Source organism: Ailuropoda melanoleuca, chromosome 1, assembly GCF_002007445.2.
Source record: "Ailuropoda melanoleuca isolate Jingjing chromosome 1, ASM200744v2, whole genome shotgun sequence".
Taxonomy (NCBI): domain Eukaryota; kingdom Metazoa; phylum Chordata; class Mammalia; order Carnivora; family Ursidae; genus Ailuropoda; species Ailuropoda melanoleuca.
The window spans coordinates 62,712,653-62,731,921 of record NC_048218.1 but is presented as its reverse complement, the minus strand read 5'-3'; the positions used below and the strand labels follow the sequence as shown (position 1 = coordinate 62,731,921).

General features: G+C 38.6%; 1 pseudogene; it reads left to right on the top strand.

The window, feature by feature from the left end:
• The first annotated feature begins 1,592 nt into the window (after window positions 1-1,592).
• Window positions 1,593-2,480, top strand: LOC100476752 (annotated as a pseudogene).
• The last annotated feature ends 16,789 nt before the right edge of the window (window positions 2,481-19,269 follow it).

Below are 19,269 nucleotides of genomic sequence, written 5' to 3'. Positions count from 1 at the left end.
AATGGACTCCAAATCTGAGTTCAGGCAGCTGCTTTACGTCCACCCACAGGAAGCCAACAGATAATTGGTGTGGGGGTGGGTGAAGTGGCTTGTGAATGCCCAAATCTTGTTCTCTTGAACAGGTATGTTTGTTTGAAGAATGAATTGATTAGTTTGTGTTTAAGTGAGGGCAAAAAGCACTCTAATGTAAGAAAATCAAATGCTATATAGACATCCCCTCTCCAATCACATGTGTGGTGTTGATAATCTGTGAAAGCTGGTCTTTCGTTCCTTTGTTATCTTCCCAGCTGCTACTATTTGAAAAGACTTAAGCCCATGCCTGATGCTGAGTCACTTGTTTGGTGCTGTGTGTAAGCGATTTGGAAATAAGTCACATTCCCAGACCCAAGTCCTAGGAACCAAGTTACTACTTCCAGGCTCCTGTGTTGACCCCAAATCCTTCCCTTTCAGCCAGGTCTGGGATAACTGCTCCACAGAACTAATCTGGGTACCCATGTGGCCTCAGAGCCAAAGTTCTTTCTCTGTTGGCCCTTCCCTATATGGTGGCCCAAATCCCAGAGGTAAAATGCTACCCTGGTTTCCTCTCGTAAATTCTGACTTCTTGCCCTGCCTAAAATTCTGCTTCTCCTCTAGAACTAGATACTCGGCCCACCATTCATCCATCCTTGTGCCTTCTCCCCACTAGCTGGGGTTTTCTGTGATGCCAGGTCATGGAATGATTGCCTTGGGACAGGGCACATTTTTCTTATTGGACCCTCATGATTGATTTCTGTTGATTTAATTCAAAGTCTCTCAACACGAGTGGAACCACGCCTGGGCATGTATTGGAAACTCAAGGGGGCATTTTTTTTTTATTGCCGCAGTATTTGGGAGGGGCGATAGTGGCATTTAGTGAGAGGAAAGTCAGGATGCTATTCTCCAATTGTGTGCACCACAGGCACCTTAACCAAGAAATGTTGTGTGTCCTGGGTAACCTTCAAAACTCACACTGGATGTTTGTGTGGGAACACCTGTTTATAATTATCTGGGTGTGGAACTCAATCCCATTTTACTTGGAAATACAATTACTTTTGCATAGTTTTAATATACATGGAATTTTCCATAAATGCCCTCTTAAGCATTTTTAAAGGAAGTGAAGATCGTACTGTGTTTTTTTCAGAACTTTACCAGCAGTAGTCACGATCTCAGAAAAGCACCTCACTGTCAGTGACATCATTCTTGGTATTTGAGTTGTCAGCACAGTGTCTCTGTCTACATTTGTCTCTGACACATTCGTCTTGATCTCAAAGCAATGGACTACTTCATTCTATCTTCTAGTCACCCCCAAGCATTCATATGCTCCAATACATATTATTTTATTACAAATTATTCCTCTTCCACCAGTATTTTTTCTTTATTTTTATAGTTAGGACATTATATTAAAAATATGTATGTAGGTGGTTTATTATCTATGAATTTCTTTTCAGAATAATAAATGGAACTTAACGAAACACTCGTTTAAAATTAGGTTATTGGCTTTCCATGCTACCCAGGGAGAGGTCCATACAGCATTGTTCTGTGTTCCCATGGCAACTTAAAGGGAAACTTTCACAATGTCTGCAAACCTTGATGTCCTGCAAATGAAGGAGGAAGATGTCATCAAATTCCTTGCAGCAGGAACCAACTTAGGTGGCACCAACTTTGACCTCCAAATGGAACAGTACATCTACAAAAGGAAAAGTGATGGCATCTACATCATAAATCTGAAGAGAACCTGGGAGAAGCTTCTGCTGGCAGCTTGTGCCATTGTTGCCATTGAAAACCAAGCTGATGTCAATGTCATATCATCTGGAATTACTGACCAGTGAGCTGTGCTGAAGTTTGCTGCTGCTACTGGAGCCACTCCCCTTGCTGGCTGCTTCACTCCTGGAACCTTTGCTAACCAGATCCAGGCAGCCTTCCGGGAGATTTCTGGTGGTTACTGATCCCAGGGCTGACCACCAGCCTCTCACATAAGAACATAGGTTCATATGTTAACCTGCCTACCATCACTCCGGGTAACACAGACTTTCTACTGCGCTATGTGCACATTACCATCCCTTGCAACAACAAGGGAGCTCACTCACTGGGTCTGATGTGGATGCTGGCCCAGGAATTTCTGCGCATGTGTGGCACCATTTTCCCGTGAACACGCGTGGGAGGTCATGCCTGATCTCTACTTCTACAGAGATCCTGAAGAGATTGAAAGGGAAGAGCAGGCTATTGCTGAAAAGGCTGTGACCAAGGAGGAATTTTAGTGTGATTGGGCTGCCCCAGCTCCTGAGTTCACTGCTACTCAACCTGAAGTGGCAGACCAGTCTGAAGGCGGGCAGGCGCCCTCTGTGCTGATTCAGCAGTTCCCTGCGGAAGACTGGAGCACTCAGCCGGCCACTGAAGACTGGTCTGCAGCTCCCACTGCTCAGGCCACTGAATGCATAACAACAACCACTGAGTGGTCTTAAGCTGCTCTTCCACAGAGGCAAACAAAATGGAATAAAGTTGAAGGAAAAGAAACAGTTTTTTTTTTTAAATCAGGTCATTGGGTCTAATCAGATTAAGAAATTTTGACCTAACTGGGTATTGTAATACTTTCTGTTGAAGGCAAGAAAGGACTGAAGATGAGGTCAGTGCCTTCCCAGGAGAAGGCTGTGGCTGCCAATCAAGAGGTCTCATGGGCAGTATCCCTTTGAGAAACTGATCACTTTCCAATTTTATTGTTTATCCTCATCAGGAACTCAGCAGTTTTCAGAATTTCAGATCACTTGAATCAGGCAAATCCATAAAGTTACTCACAGTCAGCTTAACAAATTTACATTGGGAGACATTTCTTCCCAGGGAGTGAAAGCTTACCTCCACTGTCCTGGGCAGCCAGTCCTAGGAACAAAATGAGCATGAATGCTGAGCAAAGAGCACACAGAGTACTGAAGAGAGGTCAGAAGAGACACTCCCATCCCACAGCAGAGCATACTCCGGCAGCCACAAAGAGCAGGGTCTCTCTTCCGCGCAGTGCTTGGGTTTTCACTTTCTGTAGCCCAGTTGATTACTTCCCCTTCTGTCCACAGCTCCACCCACCTTCACACAGTCTTCCTTCAGGCAATGTACAATACAACTGATTAAATATCTTCTACTAAATGACATTCACATTCTGGACCTGCTTTCTTCTGACTACGCCAAATCGCCCACCTTGATTGGAGTTTTGTGAAGTCCACGCATTTCACAGTCTCTTGTTTTACTCCCACAGATGACTAATCATATCCATTGTCTGTGAATTTCACTAGTTAACTCAGAAGGTGAACTTATGTCCATGATCTCCAAGTTCATGGAGAGTCAGAATTTCTATTGTTGCATCCATATCCTTCCTTTTTTTTTTTTAAGATTTTATTTGTTTATTTGACAGAGAGAGAGACAGCCAGCAAGAGAGGGAACACAGCAGGGGGAATGGGAGAGGAAGAAGCAGGTTCCCAGAGGAGCAGGGAGCCCGATGTGGGGCTCGATCCCAGGTCGCTGGGATCACACCCTGAGCCAAAGGCAGACGCTTAATGACTGAGCCACCTAGGCGCCCCTGTTGCATCCATATCCTAATGTCAGAAATGAGGGCTAAGGCCCTCTCAGACACTTTTCCTGCTCTGCACTAGTCCCTATAGCTGGGACAGTTTTTCTGATTCTTATCTCAACTTGATAAAGAATAGTCCTACCTCCCTTCAGCTTCCCACTGACCCCTTTCTCCCCCCAGCCACCCTGAGTGTAAAACTTCTAGCATAGATCAAGCTGGAGACCGCCCAAATTATGACAGTAACTGATTATGGGTCAGAATTATAATACAAGCATCAGGGTATTTGTTTGGGGGGGGCGTGTTTGGTTTTCAGTTTGTTGCTTTTGAATAGAGTGATTTCTACTTACATAAACTGGTCAGATGAACCAAGGAGCTGATTAAATGAACAGTTTAGTTAATTAAGAGATAGTATATATAAAATAGATTTACAATGATTTTCACAGAATTATTAATGAAATATAGTTAATTCAAAACCTATAGGAACTATAGTTTATTTTCTCATGGTTCAGAAGAGAAGAGTTCAGGGGAGTGTTCTTAACCCTCTGCACCCTATTATATTATGGACTGAAATAATATTTCTTCAAGCTTTTCATTTCAATCACCCAAACCCTCTCAGTCCTTATTAGTGTTCTCTGTGCTCTTTTGACTTTGCAGAGCTGAAATTTTCACTATTATATTTGCATCAGTAAGAACCTTACTTTAACTTTAAAATATTTCAGCCCATTCTTTCACTAAGTTTTTGAGTATGAACACTTCCCTCACCAAATCAAGAATTTATGTTAGTGTATTTCTGTAAGGCTTTAATTTAATGCCTTCAATTCTTCTCCATTAGAAAAAGATGACAGTAAATATGGCACAAGTTCATCATTTTCTCTAAGAGTTTTTAAATATTGAATGAACATTAAACTGAAATTTAAGTGTAAGAAATATCTGAAATTGTACCTCATTTATTCATTCACTTAATTATTCATTACATGAACATTTATTAAGCAACCATCATGTGGCAGACACTGTATTAGGCATTGGAGATAGTAAGATAGCAAGTCATGGTTCCAATTTTCAAGGAGCTCACATTTTTAAAAAGGAGAGAGAGACATGTAAAAATTAAATTTCAATTCAGTATATGGGTACTACTAAGGAAGTTTGATGAAAGTTCAGTGGTAGCACAAAAAAACGAAATGATCAACTCTATCTAAAGAGAAAGGTTACAGAAAGTTCACAGAGAATCTACTTATACTGAGTTTTGAAGGAGAGGTAAAAATTTTCCGTCTAGACACAAGAAAGAGGGATATTTCAGAAAGATGGAAGACCATGTGCTAATGTACACAGGCAAGTAGCAATAATGCAGCTTCTGGGAACTGGAAGCAGTTTGATGGGTCTGGTGCCTAAGACAAGACCTCATAAAGATAAGGCTGGAAGGGCTAGATCCTAAATGACCTTGAATGCCCTGACAAAGGGTTTGGATGTCATTCATTTGGCAGTGGGCAGTAACTGATGAGTGCTAAAAGGGGAAGTGACACAATCATATCTGTGTTAGGTAGTATCACAACGGATTCCATGTGGATGGATATGTGGTAAGACCAGAGGTAAGAAGTATAACTGAAATAGCTTGCTGTCTACTGAAGATACATGCTGGGAAACATTTGCTTCACAAGGATCAACATTTCCCAGTTCTCTCCAAGTGGAACCATGTGACTAGTTCTGGCTAAGGAAGGTGAGTTAAGGTGTGTAGGTCATTTTGAGCCAAGAGGGTTAAGTGAACCTACCCTATGTAGTTTTCACATCCACAGAAAACCTGAAGGCCTCATCCTGAAAATGGTTGTATCACAAGATGGAAAAAAACCTGGATCCCTGAGTCAGAAAAAAAGTGCCCAGGAGAGCCACTCAGCCAATTACACTTACGTTGAACTTCGCATGAGTAAACAATTTTTTTGTGTACTAAGCCTCAGAGACCTAAATATTATCTTTAAAATCTGTTGGATTACCATGACTAATACAGGAGGAGTATTAGGAGATGTTTGCAATGCTTGAGATAAAAATAGACACTTCCCATGTTATATGCTGAAGTATAGGAGACTTTAAAGAAGATTAGTAGAAAATGGAAGAAAGAAGAATAATGATTTTATAGATAATATTAAGAAGACAGAAGGAGATGGGATCTGGAGCATAGGAAGCAATAGCTCCTTCAACAGGAGAAGGGAAGGAGTGAGGTCTCTTTATTTAAAACAGGAGAAAAAACACAGCTATAGGTAAGCAGTAAAAAGATGCCTAATAGCTACATTTTCTCTGAGAAGTAGCAGGTGAAGACTTCTGCTGAGAAAGTGAGAGTAAAGTTTTGAGGAGCAAGAAAAACATTAATAGTAATATCTGTGAAGAACAGGAGAGAGCTGTAGAGAGATATTTGACAAGTGAAAGACACCACCCCACAGAACTGACTGAATTTTCTCCAGCCCAGCTCATCATTCTGTGTGTAGGTCAGAAAGGTGGATTTTAGGATTAATCCAAGATTGAAAGATTGCAGAATAAGTGCAAGTGCAAAACAAAGGAGTAGTGGAAATGACCCGATAAGTTAGGGTAGGTTCCAGTGCTATAACCAAGAACCCAACAATAATTCAGTGATTCAAACAAGATAGAATCTTCACATTCTGGGTACAATGGTGTAAACATATTCCACACTGGATGCAGGTATACAGCAGATATACAGCAGCTTTTCAAGGACTCTGAAAATTAAATAGTAGCTGGTGACTGGGAGGGAGGACTAAAATTTGAAGTACCATCAAACTGGTGGTGAGTTTGTTATCTCTTTCCTCCAATATACCAGGTTCAACTGTGAGCAACACAAAACCTGAATGTGGGCATCTGCACAGACAGAGGGAGCTCCAGGAGAAGTTGTCTAATTCTGGCTCAAAGAGAAGGGAAGAGTCTCCTAATCCTCAGAGTGGGGGGATACTCCCCCCCAACACACACACTTTAACTTTTCTTCAGCCTTTCATACCCCAGCCTCTAAGAAATCTCATGATGGCAGTTGCAGTGGCAGCAACTGTGGTGACAACTGGCCTACAGGATTCTGAAGGAGGGGAAACTTCTTTCCTGATCAGAGGAACTATGATTCTCAGAGGGTGAGACAAACCCCCATTGCTTTTTGTCTTCTCTGTGTTCTTCTACTGGTAAGCTCTGGACATCACTGTAGTTGCAAACAGTGTGCTACAGAGTGGGTAAATATAGCTCCAATTTTGGTTGGAGAACTCCAGGTAACCAGAAAGTACTGAAGAGATTACTATAGGGAGGAGATTGGGAAAGCAGCCCCATAAAACTGCTTATGAACTCCTGAGCTCATTTCCAACTGAACACTGATGGATTTGACCCTAAACAGAATGCCATAGACTATAAGAACTGATCTATGTAATAGACCACTGCCAGGGTCACAAACACCACTGGGTGGTTCACATGCAAGACAGATCTGAATAGCACCGAGAAAGCTTTACAATAGACATTACATTGAAACCACAGAAAGTTGGTTGGAGCTTGTACCTGAACCAAACTGGATTGGTTGTCTGTTAAAACATAACAAATACTCAGGATCCCATAACATTATATTCAAAATGTCCAAGATACAATCCAAAAGTAATCAACATACAAAGAATCAGGAAAATCTCAACCCTGTGTGGTCAAAGATAATCAATATATGCCAATGCCAAGATGACACATATGTAGGAATTATCTGATAAAAACTTTCAAGCAACTATAAAAATACCCCAGAAAGTAAAGGCAAACACTATTAAATATAAAAAGTTAAAAAGTCTCAGCAAAGAAATTAAAGATATAAAGAAGAAACAAAGGGCAATTTTAGAACTAAAAAAATATAAAACTGAAAAGAAAAAAAAAAACCTTACTAAATGTACCCCAGAGCAGAATAGAGATGGCAGAGAAATGTTTAAGTTAACTTGAAGACAGATCAACAGGGAGAGTGAACAAGAGAGTTGTTTGTTTGTTTTTTTGTTTGTTTATTTGTTTGAAGAATAGAGCTTCAGACACCTGTGAAATACCAAAGATCTAGCCTTGATGTCATCAGAGTCCCACAGGAAAGGATAAAAGTAGTGCAGAAAAATTATCTGAAGAAATGATGGTTAGAAATTTCCCAAATTTTGTCAAAGGCATAAATCTACATACTCAAGGAGCTCAGCAAACCTCAACAGAATAAATCCAAAGAAATCTGTGCCCAGACACACTGTAAGCAAACTTATAAACTAACCACAAAGAAAAACACTTGAATGTGACCAGAGGAAATGGACATATTATTTATAGGCAAACAACAATTCAAATGACTGTGGAGTTCTTATCAGAAACTATGGAGGACAGAAGGAAGTAGAACAATATTCATAAAGTGCTAAAAGAAAAAACACTGTCAAACCAGAATTCTATATCCAGTAAAATGTCCTTTAGAAAGGAGGTGAAATAAAGATATTCTCAATGAAGGAAAACTAAGAGCCAGTAGAACTGCCCAAAAATAATTGCTGAAGAGAGTCCTTCAGACAGAAGGAAAATGTTACCAGAGGAAACTTGGGACATCAGAAATGAAGAGAGAGCAATAAAAATAGCAAATATACAGGTAAATATAAGAGAGTATTCTCCTCTTGAGTTCTTTAAAATACTTTTCTAAAGCAAAAATTAGAAAATACCTAAAGCTGAACAAAAATGAAAATATAACATATCATAATATGTGGATGTAATTAAAGCATTGCCTAGAGAGATATTTATAGCATTAAATGCTTATATTGTTGAAGATGAAGTTTCTCAAATCAATATTCTAAACTCTACCTTGAGAAACTTAAAAAAGATGAGTAAAATAAAACTGAAATAAATGGGATGGAAAAAATTAATATAAAAGCAAAAAAAAATCAATGAAATTTAAAACAAAACCAGTAGAAAAAAATCAATGAGATCAAAGCTCAATAAAACTGATAAATCTTTAGCAAGAGAGAGAAATTGCCATTATCATAGCTATTAAAGAGACTGAATTCATAGTTTAAAATCTTCAAAAAAAGAAAGCTCCACACCCAGATGGTGTCACTGGTGAATTTTCAAAAAGTTTAAAGAAGAAATAACATTATTTCTGCACAATTTCTTCCAGAAAACAGAAGAAGAATGAACACTTCCCAACTTACTTTATGAAATCCACATTATCCTGATACAAAAAGCAAACAAAGATAGTACAAAGAAAACTAGAGATGAACATACTCCATAATCAGAAACACAAAAATCCCAAAAATATTAGCAAATTGAATCCAGCAATATATAGAAAGACTAATACACCACAATCAAGGGAATTTATCCAGTAATGTGATATTGGTTCAATATCTCAAAACCGTTCAATGTAATCCATCATATTAATAGCGAAAAAGCAGAAAAGGCAAACCACAGAAAATATTTGCAAAACAAAACATGTATCTGACAAAGGACTTATATTCAGAATATATTTAAAAAAAAAAAAAAAACCTCTCAAGACATGACAGGGACAAACTGAACAAAAGATTTGAGCAACTATTTTACCAAAAAAGGTATATTGATGGCCAGAAGCTCCTGAAAAGATGTCCTAAATTATTAGCCATTGGGAAAATGCAAATTAAAACCCTACTCAGAAGGGTGGCTGAAATTTAAAATGTTAAGCCTTGGTGACTGTAGAAGAACTGGGGTCCTCATCCATTATAAGCAGGAATGCAAAATGACAGAGCCGCTTTGAAAATCAGTTTAGCAGTTTTTTTAAAAAAGTTAAACACATAAACCTACCATATGATTCAACAATTTCACTCCTAGATATCTACGCAAGAAAATGAAAACATGTTCTCACAAAACTAGTATATGAATATTTACAGCATGAGCATTCATAATAGACACAAATGTAACAATACAAATGCCAAATATCTAGTGAATGGATAATCAAAATATAGCATATCCATGCAATGGACTATTACCCAGCAATTAAGTGGAATGAACTACTGATACACATAACAACATGGATAAAACTCAAAAAGACCATGCTAAATGGAAGAAACTAGTCACAAAAAGCAACATACTATATGATTCCATTTCTATGAAATTCTAGAAAAGGCAGAACTACAATGACCTGAAGCCCATTGGTGGTTCCCTGGGGGCAAGGTTGGACTAAAAGGACAGAAGGGAACTTTCTGTGGGTGATAGAAGTATTCTTAAACTGGATTGTGGAGGTGGAGGGGTAGACACATGACTGTATACACGTATGCCTGCAATTTACCAAAGTTCACCAAACTATACACCTAAAATGGGTGAATTTCATTATATGTGAATCAGGCCACAATGCAAATGGACAAATAAAAATGAAGGTTAAGAAGTTTTCACAAATAAAACCTGAGAGAATTCAGGGCCAGCACTTGTGAACCAAAAGAAACACCAGGAAGTTCTTCAGGCTGAAAGAAAATGGTCTCAGATGGTAGCATGGAAGGGCACAGGAAAGGGTAAATACATGGATAAATATAAAAGAATATCGACTGTTTACATCAAAACAATAATAAATGTATCCGTAGAAGTAAGAGAGATGACAAACGGTGGAGGGCAGTCCACACAGTTCCTCTGTTGCCAAGGTCCTTGCCTTATTTAGGAAGCGGGAAAATCTAAAGTATTCAAATAAAGTAGGCTGCATTACATCAAGGATGCCTATTGTAGTCTCTAGAGTAACAACTGAAGACCTATGGAAGACATATAACTAAAAAATGGGAAAAAGAGGAATGGAATAATAAAAGAAGCTTTCATCATGCAAGAAAAGGCAGGAAATGAGAAATAAAGTACAAGAGAACAAACAGCAAGATGTTCGACTCAAACTATATCATTAATTATTAACTATTTTAAACGTCAATGGTCTACATTCCAATTAAAAGGCAGTTTGTCAGAAGAATTTTTAAAAAGGCAAAACCAAGCTATATGCTATTTATTTACTGGAGTCACACATTAAGTAAAAAGGGAAAATGTGAAAATAAAAGGATGAGAAAAGGTATCCTACACGAACACTAATCAAAGTAAACCTGATATAGTTCAATTAATATCAGCAAAGCAGACATGGAGGTAAGAAGTATTGCTGGAGATTAAAAGGGATGTTTCATAATTATAGGAAGATATTTTAAAATACTAACCGTTCCTATCTTCCTTCCTTGTGTTAAGTGTCACAATTATCTAATAATAGAATAACTACCTACCTTCAGGTAAGATGATGATTTCCAAAATGCCTTGTCATTTCAAGCACAAAAATATGATGAAACCAATTTTTTAAAAAAAGTATTGCCCATCCATGCATGGCATTAGACTTTTAAGAGTGACACCTTTGAAAATGTTAGGACTGTTACATTGGCTGATCACGAAGGGTTTTATTTGTGCCTATGGCATGAACATGTGTAAAAATATTCACTGTATCTGCCATGTTTAATAGTCTATTTCTATTTCCTCTTTATTCTTCTGAAGTCATGGGTAATAAATTCACTCAGAAAACAGGAGTTGGTTAGCACTGCCAAAACAGACCAGTTTCATTAGCTTAATGAAAATAGTTTGGGGCAAGACCTTCAATAGCTGTTATATGTCTTGATCAGAGTTCAGTAACATTACCTGTCCTTAAAAAAATAACTTTACTGTAACTTCATGTACAGCGATTTTTTTTCTGGGTCCCCACATAGCTTCTAATATACCCTTAAATAAAAGGTAATGAATGCAAAAGCTATAGAACTTTGTATAAATGTCAGGTTCCATTTCTGTTTTTCACCAAACTCTGAATGTCATCATTCAGAAACCACATATGGCTCAGTGAGGTGCTTTTGTTCATAAAAACCCTTTAGTTTTTCTCAGTGAGCTGTACCCAGAGGTAGAGACACTCTCTAAACGTTAAACTGGGAGCTAGTCAGATAGAACACTGTGTAGGACAAGCAGAACGTGTCCATCATTCAATGACTTTGAATGAGGACAAACAACAAAACAACAACAAAATGAAGGGTTAGTCAATTCTAAGCCTTGATGTGTTATAAGCTCGTCAAACTAAAATTAAGTGCATGGCACACTGAGGCTAGGAGATTTGGGAAGATGTAGCCAGGGTTCAGGGTCCTCAGAGGCGGTGGGGGGGGAGCTAAGACTTCTGGGCCATGGAGCAAGAGGGAGCTGGGGAGGGAGGCATAAAAACCTTGGCCTTACTCTCCTCCCTCTTTGCACCTCCGGCCGATACCTCCCATTGGTCAAACATAACTGGAAACCAGAAGGCAAGTTAGGGCAGCCTCTCCGAGAGCAGAGTAAGATGGAGAAGAGTGGAGAGGGCATCTGGATGGGCGTAGGGAAGCTATCTAGCACAGGAGGCTGCTGCAACTGTCTAGATAAGGACCACCTGCCGAATTTCAATCTCAGTTCTACCATAAACTATGTGCTGTGGGACTTTGTGGAAGCCACTTAACTTCTCTGAGCCACAGTGTCCTATTCTGTTAAAATGAGGGGAGGATACCTACCTCTCAGAGTTATTGTGAAGATAAGGTTAATATTTGTAATGTTTAGTGCAGTGTCTGGCACACAGTAAGAGCTAGACAAATGATATTCCCCTCTTCGTTAAATATATTCTTTGCTTGCCTAGAGATCTAAGTTCCTTTCAGTGTTAGCATGCTTCAGAAAAACCCTCTTATTCCTAAAGAACCTAGGGAAGTGTCAGGACCACTCCTATGTCAAATACATTACAGTAATAATGGCCTTGGTCAGAGAAACATTTTTTTATTCTTGAGAAATGTTGCATATACTACAAGGGACTAATTTGGCCCTTAGCAAATAACTCAATATAGATTCCCACTTATTTACCAGAAGCAGCGGTTTATTTCCTAGTAGTGCTAGACAGTGACATCAGCTGTACACTATTTGTTTGTGTCAGGGAATGAGATGCTCTGCTTGCAGAACACTTTCATTTGAGGAGGCTCAGAAGATTTGCTGTAAGCCAGTTGTTCATTCCAAGGATTAGAAGAGCATTTTTCTATTGTAAATTGCACACCAATTTGCAGTGCCATTTCCAAGTTCTGATGGAAAGTCTATAATGTATTCCTAAAATCATCTAATGTTTTTAATCTATGATCCCTCAAGCTGGCATATTTTCTGCTATTCCATTCACCCAGATTAATTCCAAAACAATGATAGTTGCCCTGCTGGCAAGGCTTGCAGAGAAGTCTGGACCGTGCCCAGGGTGCAGGCTTCTCCTGTGGGGTGCTCTGAAGACAAGGGGAAAAAACAGAGGGTACTGAGTGCAGTATTGAGAAAGGCTCACAAAGTGATACCGCTTTCTTACCTGTATATCCACTTTCCACTTTACTAAGCAACCTCCCATGTTGATTGATTTTTACCTCCTTGCTTTTTATAGATGAGAAAACTGACACTCTGTGATGTTGAGTAGCTTGCCCAAGGCCTTCCACAATTTGGGTTGGCACAAGGGTTACAATGTAGGTCTTCTGATTCTGAAGTACTTGTCCTGGGATGAAAAAGTAACCTTCTATCCTGGAGTAACATGCTGACTGCCTGTTGTCTGTAAAGGACTAAGATAAGACCACCAGGGCTTCATCCATGAAAAGGAAAGCAGTCTTCGGAATTTATTTTAGTTGCCTGACAAGAAGATACTCATCAGTAAAAAAAATAAAAATAAAAATTCATTAACTAGTTTGCTAAGAGGGGAAAGTCATAATTTTGTAAGTGCTTTTGAAAAGTGGGAGAGTCAAGGTGTTTATGCTAATTAAGCATTGAATAGAATGGAGCCAGTCCAAAGGTCTTAAATGATTGGTTGAAACAAGCCCCCCATTGTTCATTGGTCTGGAGCGCCTCCAGTTGGGCCCAGTAAGGGTCTGGATGCGGGGGGGGGGGGTCACTAGAAGCTGAAATTTCTTTTTCACCTCCAGCTGGTTATAATAGTTAAGCACAGCATTCAGGTTGACATCTCAAACTCTCAATCCTCTCAGACATTCATCAGAATCACACCGACGGCTTGCTGAAACAGATTGCTGGGCCCAACCCCAGTTTCTGATTCAGTAGGCTTGGCATACAGTCTTAGAATCTGTATTTCTAACAAGTTCCCGAATGAAGCTTTGCAGCTGGTCCCGGCTCCATGCTTTGAGAACCACTATCCTAGATACATAACGATGAAAGGAGGGAGTTTTAATTTTAAACCTCCTTGACAGCAACCTCCTCTTAAGATCTAACTACCAAATGACTCCCTCATACCCAAGACAGACAGAGGTTTCTCCTGATAATAACCTTCATATTCTACTCATGGAAGACCTGCCTCTTCTTCCAACTGTAGTTCTCAGAGGAGGGAAGTATTTTTATGGGGCGGGAGGAATGAACGCTCATGGAATCCCAAGTCAACACAACTTATACCACAACTTCATCCCCATATCTTTTCATTTCCCTTCCTTGGGAGGAAACAATACTGAATTATTTGACTTGCCTTTTTTAAAAAACAGCATTACATGCATTGATTGAGTCTCATGACATTTAAAGTTTGCTTTTTATTACCTTACCCTTCCTGATCAATAATCAGTTTTTTTCCATGCTCATAACTTTATCCTGTCTAATTTTTGGTCAGTGTACCATCCGATTTATTTCTGCTGTGACTCAGCCAGATAGTTTTCCAAACTTACAGTTCTCCTTGTAAAAATCCAACGTTCTCCAGTTATACCCTCTTTGTTCCTTTGTTGGGCACATATCCCTCACTGCCCCACGGTAGATATTTGCGTCCTGGTTTGTGTCTTCCAGTGGATTGGTGTCTATGGAGACAAGGAGCTTATTATAAAGCTTTGTTTTCCTCATACCACCAGTCCAGGCCCTGCTCATAATAGATAATAAATATTAGTTTGGATTCATTGGCAGTTTTAAATCAGACACCTTAGCTGATTCTTTTTTATTCACGTAAGTAAAATTCATACTTTTTGGCATATTTCTGAATCATAGAGGCATGTAACCACCACCACAATTAAAATACAGAAGAGTTCCATTACCTTAAATAAACTTCTTTATATATGCTGCCCCTTTGTAGTCAAAAACTCCCCTTTCCCTTAGGCCCTGGCAAACACTGGTCAGTTCTTTGTCCCTATAGCTTTGCTCTTTCCTGAATGCCATATAAAGGTGATCATGTAGGATGTAGCTTTTGGATGACTTGCTCCACTTAGAAAAATGCATATGAAAGTCAATGCTTTTGGTGCATGTATCAGTAGTTTATTCTTTATTGCTGAGAAGTATTCCATTGTATGGCTGTCCAACTGTTTGTTTACTCATTTACCAGTTGAAAGATGTTTAATCTTAGGCAATTATGAATAAAGCTGTTGTAAATATTTGCATATGGGGTTTTATGTGAACATAAATTTTCATTTATTTTCAATGAATACCTAAGAGTGGGATTTTTGCAGGTTATGATAAATGTATATATAATTTTATAAGAAACTTATAAGAAAATGGGGCGCCTGGGTAGCGCAGTCGTTAAGCGTCTGCCTTCGGCTCAGAGCATGATCCCGGCATTCCGGGATCGAGCCCCACATCAGGCTCCTCTGCTGGGAGCCTGCTTCTTCCTCTCCCCCTCCCCCTGCTGTGTTCCCTCCCTTGCTGGCTGTCTCTCTGTCACATAAATAAATAAAATCTTTAAAAAAAAAAAAAAGAAACTGATAAGAAAATTTTAAAGTTTCTCGTAGAGGAGCTGTACCATTTCACAGTGTTCTTACCAGCAACGTGTAAGGATTTCAGTTACTCTACATCCTCATCAACTCTTGGAATTGTCACTTTGTTTTGTTTTAGACATTCTGATACAAATTTAGTTATTTCATAGCAGTATTAATTGGCATTTCCCTAATAAATAATGATACTGAGTATCTTACCATGTGTTTTTTGCCATCTCTCTATTATCTTCTATGACAAAACATGTGTCCAAATCTTTTACCTATTTTTCTATTTTTTATTTTTATTTTTTTAAAGATTTCATTTATATATTTATTTATTTGAGAGAGAGCAAGCAGGTGAGGGGAGCAGAGGGAGAGGGACAAGCAGATGGCATGCTCAGCACAGAGCCAATCGCAGGGCTTGATCCCATGACCCCAGACTGAGCCACCCAGGCACCTCTACCTATTTTATAATTGAGTTGTTTGTTTTCTCACTGTTGAATTTTGAGAGTTTTATATGTTTTGGATAATAGTCCTTTGTCAGATATGTGATGTGCACATAATTTCCTCCAGTCTGTAACTTACCTTTCATTCTCTTAACAATGCCTGTGAAAAGCAAAATTTTAAATTTTGATCAAGTCCCATTTATTAATTTTTTCCTTTAGGGGTCATGCTTATGCTTTTTAAGAACTCTGCCTAACTCAAGCTCACAAAGATTTCCACCTGTTGTTTCTTCTTAAAGTTTTATAGTTATACATTTTATACTCAGTTCTGTGACCCATTTTGAGCTAATTTTTGTGTAAGGTTTGGAGACTAGTTTGAGGTTCACTTTTATGTTTACTGGCACCCAATTGTTCCTGTACCTTTTGTTGAATTGCACTTGCACTTTTGTCAAAATCCAATTGACCGTATTTGTGTGAGTATATTTCTGGGTTCTCTGTTCTGTTCTATCAATCTATGTATCTATCTTTTCACCAATACCACACAGTTTTGATTACTGTATCTTTTTAGTAAGGCTTGAAGCCAAGTAGTACGACTCTTCCAACCTTGTTCTTTTCCAGAACTGTTTTGACCATTCTAATTCCTTTGCCCTTCCAGATAAATTTTAGAATCAGATTGTGAATATCCACAAAAAGTTCTACCCTCAGTTGATTCTTAAACTAAACTGTTTACTTTGGCTGACCTATGGTTCTCAAACTTCAATGTGCTTGAGAATTATAAAAATGCATGTGCTGGGGCCTGACTTTGAATATTCTCATTCAGTAGTTCTGCCAGAGGGCTGGGCATTTGCATTTTTAACACTATCCATGAGATGATCTGATATACATGGTCATGAACCATGATTTGAGAAACATGGTCCTGGCTTCCCAGAACCTAGGAAATTGTCCACAGGCTTTGAAGAATCTTATAAATATTATATCCACAAACTTGGTGAAAAGATACGGCAGTGGGTTCACAGTTAAATCTAACACCTGATAATATATATCATACAACATTATGGCCAATCAGTATTATCGAGCCTGTGCCGAAACACAAACCGGAACCTCAAAAGTGTCTAACTGTTCTTCTTTAGGTGATGAGAACAATGATGTGGTTTTCCATGTCCCATGAGTAGCTCTTCTGTGATATTTATCCCATGGGCCAATTCCATGAATATTTTCTTATACTCAGGACAAAATTCTTAAACCATTTTCAAACAAGGAGAAGCTAGACTGGAGAGATATACGAGCTAAGTAAGAGAGTTACAAGGAAAAACATTAATCAAATGAATAGACTCTCGAGAAAAATTAGATTAATGACCATAAATATTAACTTTGTTTTACATTGAAATATGGATTGACCAGCTCACTTTGGGAATTGGACATTCTTGTTAATTTAATTTTCTGGGTAATAAGAGATGGAAGGTTAACTGGAAAAAACCTTCCAGTAGAAAATCTTTCTAAAATGAATTAGTGTACTTTCCATGTTAATTTATTACTAAGCATTCATTGACTTGCTTGTTTCCTAAGGGTAGGAAATAACAATATGGAAAAGACCAAAGTGAATTTGAGATGCTTTTCACAGGTCCCTGGACCAAGAGGCTCACTGAATGAATAGTCCTGGCAAACAGGTGGGAAGAAATTAATAAATTATTCTAGAATGCCACCAGGGAAATAAGTTCCTTTCCAGGTGTTAATTGCTTTGCCGATAGGCCATAACTACCTATAATGGGGAGTGGAGAGTAACAATTTAGAGGGAGACTAACCTTCAGACTGAAAAGAGCTGCCTCAGAAACACTAGAATTAGCAGACTTCATGGAGAGGCCTGGCAAATGACAATATTGGCTCCCATTGGAAGAAAAAAGAGAGTGATTTCTCCTGGCAAAGGACCCTTCTTTGGCTAAAATTTTATCAAGTAGCCACCTATTCTTGAATCTTCTGTAGGATTTCTTGAGGCACCACAGGGAGGCTTGATGGATCTTTTAATAGGCAGTGTTAGTCTAGGAGTTCCTAGGCAGACTCGGAGCCAGGCTCCTTTGATCTACACCTAGTCTTCACTGCCTGTTCTCGATATGACCTTGGAAAAGTCACTGCACGTCTCTATTCCTCAGCTTCACTATCTACAAAATGGGGGGAACAACAGCAAATGGATTGAACTCACTAATCAAAAGGCACAAAGCAGCTGGTTATATAAAAAACAAGACCCAACTGTATGCTGCCTGCAGGAGACTCATTTCAGATCTAGAGACACACAGGGGCTTGAAGTGAAAGGATGGAAGACGACATTCCAAGCAAAGAGAAACAAAAAGAAGGTGGCTGTAGCCATACTTAAATCAGACAAAATAGACTTCAAGCCAAAAAGGGTAAAAAAGACAAAGAAGGTCATTATATAATGATAAAGAGGTCCATACATCAAAAAGATATAAAAATTGTAAATACATGCACTCCTAATGCCTAAGCACTGAAATATATTAAGCAATTAATAACAGATATCAAGGGAGCAGTAGACAACAGTGCAAAATCGTAGAGGACCTCAAGGCTCCACTATCAGCAATAGATGGGTTATCCAGGCAGAAAATCAACAAAGAATTGATATGGAATTGAACCATACTTTAGAGTAAATGGACTTAATAGACATATACAGAACCTCACATCTAACAGCAGCAGAATATACATTCTTTTCAAGTGCACATGGAATATTCTCCAGGATAGATCATATGATAGGCCACAAAACAAATTAGCAAATTTAAGATTGAGATCATATCAACCATCTTTTCTTTCTTTTTTTTTTTAAGATTTTATTTATTTATTTGACAGAGAGAGAGAGAGATAGCCAGCGAGAGAGAGAGAACACAAGCAGGGGGAGTGGGAGAGGAAGAAGCAGGCTCCCAGAGGAGCAGGCAGCCCGATGTGGGGCTCAATCCCAGGACTCTGAGATCACTCCCTGAGCGAAAGGCAGACGCTTAATGACTGAGCCACCCAGGTGCCCCTCAACCATCTTGTCTGACCACAGTGGTATGAAGCAAGAAATCAACAACAAGAGGAAAGTGAGGTCTACAAATATGTGGAAACCAAACAGCATACTTCTAAACAACCATTGGGTCAAAGAAGAAATCAGAAAGGAAATAAAAAATTATCTCAAAACAAATGAAAATTAAAACACAACACATCAAATATTGTGGGATGCAGCAAAAGCAGTTCTGAAAAGAAAGTTTACAGGGATAAATGCATATATTAAAAATTAGAAAAATCTCAGATAAACACCTAACTTTGCACCTCAAGGAAACAGAAAGAAAAAAAAAGAAAAGAACAAATTAAGCCCAAAGCTAGCAGAAGGAAGGAAATAATAAAGATCAGAGTAGAAATAATTTAATAGAGACCAGAAATACAATAGAAAGTTTCAATGGAGCTAAGAGATCTTTGAAAAGATAAATAAAAATGACAAACCTTTAGCTAGACTTAACTAAGAAAAAAAGAGAGAAGACTCAAATAAATAAAATTAGAAATGAAAGAGGAGAGCTTACAACTGATACTACAGAAA